General features: G+C 35.8%; 1 long non-coding RNA gene and 1 pseudogene across 1 annotated transcript; both read right to left on the minus strand.

Annotated features, from left to right (window-relative positions):
• Positions 1 to 288: 288 nt before the first annotated feature.
• LOC129295497 (7-deoxyloganetic acid glucosyltransferase-like) lies at positions 289 to 2,040 on the minus strand (annotated as a pseudogene).
• A 1,568-nt stretch (positions 2,041 to 3,608) lies between these two features.
• On the minus strand, positions 3,609 to 6,897 carry LOC129295499 (uncharacterized). The gene is made up of 3 exons (XR_008589581.1): positions 6,758 to 6,897; positions 6,314 to 6,524; positions 3,609 to 4,038 (listed from the first exon to the last, which is right to left on the minus strand). It is a non-coding gene; the product is annotated as an uncharacterized LOC129295499 (long non-coding RNA).
• Between the last annotated feature and the right edge of the window lie 659 nt (positions 6,898 to 7,556).

A 7,556-nucleotide genomic window follows, 5' to 3' on the forward strand; every position in this document is an offset into this window, starting at 1 on the left:
CTTGTTGCTTGGGAGTGCAGATCGAGGAAGGAGAGACATATAAATATATATATATATATATATAATAAACATAGTCAGAGAAAGAGTCTAAGAAGTTGTCCTCAACAAATTGATGACGTTATCCAGTATTTATTTATTTTATTTTGTTTAAATATTTATTACATAAATTATGAATAAGAACAAAGATAACTTTAACTATATGATGCGGTGAAAAAGAATAATAATTCTCAGTTGCCACGAAATAAAAATGAGAGAAGAAAAGATTCTACATTTAAGCACGCATGAGATTGCAAACTCCATATATTTCGTTAAGCACAGAGAGCGGCTTGGAAGAGAACAAACTTAGCTTGCATCACAATTGTGTTTATTTGTAATTGGAAGCAGTCAAACGTAAATTTAACAATAATAAAGAGAATAACAATTTCAAAACACAATACAAATTTATAAATCTGACAGAAAAAATGAACATTGTCACTGCAAGAATGAAAAAAATATATTAATGTTCCTCAACAAATTGACTTCAAATACTCAATAAAACGATCGAAATTAGAGTACGAGGATCCTCCTCCCCGCACACTGTTCTTGGCCAAGGCTGCCAAAGCTTGTGCTGATTTCTGAAACTCTTGCCTCCTCTGCACCATGAGATCATTCACCATTTTCTTCACCACCTTTCTGTCACAACCTTTCCCCATATCTAACCCTATCTTCCACACCTCACTCACGTACCTGCTATTTATCATTTGGTCGCCGAAGAAAGGCCAGCAAATCATCGGAACTCCGGCCACCATACTCTCCAACGTCGAGTTCGATCCACTGTGTGTCATGAAGCCGCCGACCGCCGCGTGTTCGAGGACCTTCTTTTGCGGGGCCCACTTCACGATACACCCCCCTCTTTCATTCCTTCCGCCAGCTCCATCGGCAGATCCTCTCGATCCTTTCCAGCCACCATATCGGGTTGGATCACCCACAAGAACTTCATCTTGCTATTCACCAGACCGTGCCATATCTCCATGAGTTGATCCCTCGTCAAAACAATTATGCTACCAAAGCACACGTACATCACTGACTTCGGGGGCTGAGCATCGAGCCATCTCATGCAGTTTCTCTCTACTTCATAGAGACTATTTGAGGAGGGTGGAGGCTGTTCCCCGACGACGCCGTTTCGGATCTGAAGTTTAGGTGTTCGTGGAGAGGACCTAAGGTGTAGAGTTCGGGAAAACGCTGGCGCAATTCGGAGAGCACAGGACCTTCTAAGTCTTCAAAAGTGTTCAAAATCAGAGCTTCCCCTCGAAGTGATTGGTTGGCCAGGAATACCATATTGTCTAGAGAAAAAAAACCAGTACCGAGGCTTCCTAGAGAAGAAGATGGAAGATCCCGACATCGAACTAAGTTTTTCCTTGAATTGCTGTTATCACGCGATCAATGTCTTCTTCCCCTTTAGATGGAAATTACAATAAGATAAATGCATGTTCAAGCAAGTTTATTTGATCGGATATCTTCTTCTTATTTTCTTTAGTTTATTTCCCAATTTATGTCACAGATGAAGAGTATATATACCTCTAGTTGGAAGTTCGTTGCTCTGAAGTAGCATTGGAACACAAAAAAATGGCCAGAAATTGCAGGCACTGCCGGTACGGAAATAAATTATGGGTATTCCGAGCTGGTCTCAAAGGTCGGAGGTGGCGCTCCGACCAAGGTATCTGCTCTAATGCAGGTGACCCTGGGTTTTCCAGAATGCTCCAAGCATAGCTCTCTCAACTTGAGCTTCCCCTGAAACTTTACGCCGTTGAAGAATTCATCTATGTTGCCTCCGAATACCGGGGGGTCGGTAACGCGGTCAACGTAGATCTCGAAGGCAAGAATGGGATGACGAGCTCTGATGTGGCCGGCGAAACGGAGGAAGCGGTGGGTGCAGCGAAAGGTGACGTGGACGTCGGAAAGTGCGAGAAGCTCTGCCAGGGGGAGCATGGTGTTAACATGACCTTGCCACGGTAGTGGAAATATCAGCACATGGGGGTTTTCAGATTCACGCTTTTTTTTGCTCTCCATCTTTTTCTTCGTCTTGGTCTTTCAGCCATGGAACGCCAGACGGAGGATGGCGAGGCGTATAAAATGAGTAAATAGAATGGGGGATGGAAGATAGAGCACGTGATTACGATTGACAACGGGGTTGTGTCGGTGATAATATCTTCTTTAGACCCCGAATGGAATGGATATATTAAAAAATTAAAATTAAAATCCATTAAATCACCCTTCTTCCCTTAATGAAATAATAAAAGTTATTAATATATATTAATATATTATAAATATAAAAATCATGTCCTTAAAAAATTAATGAATCATTATTTCCAATCCAATGAACTAATTATTTATTTTCTTTATAAATGTAATTTACTTATTTCTTTTGATCATTTTATTTTTATCTTTATTTTATAATAAATTTTATTATAATCTTTTTTAGTAACTAAACGGGACCTAAAGAATATCATGAAAAAATTGATACTCATTTGAGTTAATTTCTTTTTAATTAAGGAGGTTGAATCACATGAAAAAATTAAAGGATTATTCTCTCAAAACATAACAAACCAAGCTTTGAATCCCTACTATAGGAGATATTTACATTTAGTTTTCAACCAAAGATAATTACTTGTCATAAGAGGATATTTGTGCTCAATCAATCCAAAAGATTTTTTTTTTTTTGTGTTTTCAAAATTTATGCTATTTTCACACATTTTCCTTATATTTCCTAATCTTTTGGGACTTGGTTACAAATTGAGTGACATTATAAGACCAACGGATTCATTTTTCTTTTTATTTTTTTGGTGTAACAAATGAATTTTTTTTATGAAGGTAAATAAGTAAATAACTCAACATTGTATCTCTTGGTCCATAGGTAATAATGCATGGCCCTTGTTCATCTCATTGGCCACAACTATGACTGTGCAAACTGGAAAACAATAAGGTCAAATCATATCAAAACATAAAAAACAAAATTCCCACAGCTCAGAGCGCGGATCTCCAAAATCCATGGGATGCGGTTGATCTGATTCAGAAAAACAGCCATAAACTCGTGCATATTAAAGAATTCGGCGTCAATTCAAAATTCGATAATCCGATTCTTTGTCCGATCTGAGTTTACCCTTAACTCGATGAGGAAGTAAACCAATATAGCCCGGTCAACCCTATATAACCCGGACAACTCGGTGGGTTGACCGGGTTATTATTTTTTCAAACTTTTACTTCCAAAATGATGTCGTTTTTAATTTTTTTTTTATTTTAAATTTTTCAGAGCTCTGAATTCGGAAATAAGATAACAAAAAAAAGTAAAAATTGAAATCAAAAAATAAAAAATTAGAGGCAGAGCATGCTAAGTTCAAAAATATAATATTTTATTATTGTTAGACTTTTGAGTGGTTAGATTTGATTGAATGTTTTTATAATTAATGTCTTATTATTTAAATTATATTATTTTAATCATGACCGGTTTGCCACTTGTTTAACCCCCGGTTCAATCTCGATTAAACCACTAATCCGTGACTCAATATCATAACCAGTTTAATGACCGATCCAGTTTTACGTACCTTGCGCTCAATAATACAGTTGATCTCATGTCCATGTATATCTTACGTGGCATGATTTCCTTGGACCGGTTCCTTTCCCTTCCGAAGTAATTGACAATCCATTTTAACATGTTTGGTTTGCACGTGAGAAACTGGATTCATGGCTATGTGTAAAGCGTCTTGAATATCAGAGGGTAGAATGTGTAGTGGCGTTGGGTTTATCTGCGGTGCTTGTATTTCAGCAATTAAGTAATCATCTTGGCAATATTAAATTGCTTCGCCAACCATGATTATTGATTACCGTGGCTCTATTCAGCTTCAGTATATGACCTCGCTACCACACTTTGCTACTTTTGTGCTCCATGATACCGGTGAATCCCCTAATAAGGAAATAAAGTAACCAGTACATCCGCAGCTACCATGTGCGTCTGCCTTGGTAGCTGTATCTGATATGTAACTACAAGCAAGTTATTACTTTCTGTCATCCACCAAAAAAAAAAAAAAATCAGCTTGTTATGGCGATATTTTGAGATGTATGTACTTGAACAATTTATCAAATATACCATTGATAGTACTTATGAATCACATGATTCTTCTAGATAGTTAATGTTTATCAATTTAAATTAAAAATAATCTGGAGAACTTAAGACTTTAGGCATGCACGCTGACCATTAAAAATACTCAAAAATAATATAAATGCAAATTGATGCCAATCACCTTCGATTTTTTTTTTTTTCACTTGAAAAATTGTGTCAACCTCTTCTACCACTTTAATATATACAGAGAAAACTTCTCCCATCTGAATGTACATATTACGTTAAAAAATGTAAAACCTTTTATAATATAAAACTACAATTTTACTCATTACATCACTACTACCAAAAAAAAATTAAAAGAAAAAACTTCTTACTTGATGGTTATTACACATAGGATATTTGGTGGAGATATTACACATAGGATATAAGTGGGGTGGTTTAATTGGAGAAAGGCTAAAGGAAATTTTATATGGCAGTGAATATTGGACTTTAACGGGATTACAAAAGTATTAATGTGGAGTAGCAAAGATGAAAATGTTGAAATGGATGTGTGGATATACACGTAAAAACAAAATTCAAAATGAGCAAATATGAAAAAAAATGGGTGTGGCACTTATTGAAGAAAAAACGATAAAAAATCGATTAAGATGGTTTGAACATGTACAAAGAAGATCACAGGAGGTACCTGTGAGGATAGTGGAATAGATGACTTTAAACCCTGTTAAAAAGGTAAAAAAGGACTGAAAAAAACATTTTTGAAGGTTGTTGAGCGAAACTTTTTAATTAACAATATTCTTAAAAACTTAATAAATGATTAAGTATAATGGTGTCATATAATTTATGTAGCCGACTCCACTAAATGGGATAAGGTTTATTGTTGTTGTAATCTAATACAAATTTCCCCAAGATCATCTTTAAACGGTGATAAACCTAACTAGATTTGACCAATACTTGTAATATTAGCGTCTTGAGTTTTCCACTAACCATTCAATGTCTCTAGTACTGCACCAACAACACATGCATAGAGAGGTCATGTATGCAAGCATTTGTGCTAAATTATGTCAGTGAAAAATGATCTTCATTCATGAAGCCAATATAGAATGAAACTTTAATTTCCAGAAACTGAAAGTTAAAAATATATAATATATATTGAAAGACATAGAATCAGACACATCACACCTTGACATCTATTGATAATTTTAATGATCTGCACCAGACATTGTTACATAGACAGAGACTGCCATTTAGTTGGATCAATACCTGTACAAGACTTGGAATGCATGCATGAGTTAATCTTAAAACTAGTTTCCCTCCTTTGGGATAGATAAGCTACAACTAAATGAAAAGTTATATAAGGTGGGCGATAAAAACCAAAACTAACTCACCATGTCCAATGCCTCATTGTGGTCGCAGCAGATTGTTCTTAAGAACAAGAATTGAGGAAGTGGTCCTATACATTAATGCTTATTTCCTTTTATTATCACATTTTGAAATCAATACACAGCAGGATGGTCCCACACTCCCACCTCATCAACTTGTAATTTGCACCTCACTGCACTATGTCGCACTCCCCCTATTTCAAAATATGTCTTTTATTAAGCTTTCTGCATGTGAATTCAGTTTCTTGAATTATTCCACATGTGAAGATTTAAGTAATTTAAAATATTTAAGTACCCTCCAAGCCACTTTGTCGATTATGATGTGGTTTTATAAATAGTAATATAATATTATTCCACATGTGAAGTCATTCTCTCCAATTATTTTCTCTCGTGTTTTCGCTTTTTATCCTTTCAAGCTCTGTTCTTCAACTAATGGTAAAAACGATAGCATACTATTGATTAACTATTAGACCCACCAATAATTCATCTGATACGGGGTTTGAAGGTTTGTTAGATCAATCATTTAAGAGTTAATGCCTCAAATAATTTGCTTGTGAATCTCACAATGTCGGTTTGAATGGTGTTTGAAACTAAAAAATAAAATGAAATGTTGGAACTCTCCAATTCTAAAATAAAAACCACTTTCTCATTTTCTTCACCATAGTTTCAAATGCAACCTTCTACATCTTTGATAATCCAATGCCAACAAGACCCGTGAAGGCATTTTGACTGTTTGATAAACCAAATTTAGGAAGTGGAAAAACAAAATAATACTTTTCACCTCAGGACCCTCAAAACTGAAAGTAGAATATCAAAGGTAATAAGAGAGAATGATTACCTGCGCAGCCTTGCAAAATGAAACAATATCCTCAGCTCACTAGCAGAAGTGGAGGGAATCAGATTGGAGTCCAACAGCTTCAAGATATTATCACCCACCTTGGACAGCTCGGAATCGACCTTAGATCTATAACTCTCAACAAGAGGAACAAGGTCCTCGTTCTTGTGAGCCTCCTCCTCCTAGTCGATGGTGTAAACGACCCTCCAGGTGGCTCAAAGGGAGCGAATGAGATAAAACAAAACAATGAAGCACCGGAGAGAAGCATAGAATGAATGATGAGGGAAGCGTTATAAGGGATATTAAAATTATCAAACAACAATAAAGCATATAAAAAACAGAGGAATTCAAAGGAAGCACCAAAGAAGCAAGTTCATATAAACGCATCAAAATCAATCAAAAAAACAAGTGATATCTATGAGATTGAGGATGTGGGAAGGAGTTTACCTCAAAAAAGAAGGCAAGGGTTTTGATGTATAGATTCAAAGAATGGAAGCAACTAGGATTTAGGCTTTACATCGAAAAGGGAGTGAGGAGGAGAAAAATACCTCACACCTTATGGCGTGTTTGGTTGGGGGGGGGGAGGGCTCCCCTCCTTTGGTTAGGAGGAGGGGAGGGAAAATTTTTTCCCTCCAAAACCTCCCCTCCAAATTGGGGGAGCTCCCTCTCCTCCCCTTTCCCTCCTCCCCCTCTCCCTCCTTTTCCTTCCCTTCCCTCTCTTTCCCTCTCTTGAACAAAACACACCCTTAGAGAGGAGGCGGTGGTGCGATGGTGGTAGGGTGATGAAGCGGGAGTAAGGAGGACAAGGTGGATATGAAGGGAGGGTAGTGTCGTCCGGGTGAGGAATTGAGGATGAGGTCTTTGATGAAAATAAGTAAAGAGGGATAAATTTGACGGTTAAATAAAAAAGCATCACGTATTGTTTTTTGACCCTTGTTTATAAATAAATGATAAATAAATATTTTAAATATTTGACTATTATTTAATAACATACATAAATATATATATATATATATATTTAATAATAAATAACCATCAAACAGTATTTATATAAATAACCGTTAATTATGTATTTAATACTTGGCACCTATTTAAAATAATCATTAAATATATTTTTTGTCTATATTTATTTGTCACTTATGTTAAATAAGCAACAAGTATGAGATGTGTCATATTTAATTAGTTCTATAGTAGTGCATGTTTTATAATATATATAAGGATAATTAAGTTAATGTTCACCTTGTGT

Source organism: Prosopis cineraria, unplaced genomic scaffold, assembly GCF_029017545.1.
Source record: "Prosopis cineraria cultivar Desert tree isolate PC_DT_omini unplaced genomic scaffold, ASM2901754v1 PC127, whole genome shotgun sequence".
Lineage (NCBI taxonomy): Eukaryota > Viridiplantae > Streptophyta > Magnoliopsida > Fabales > Fabaceae > Prosopis > Prosopis cineraria.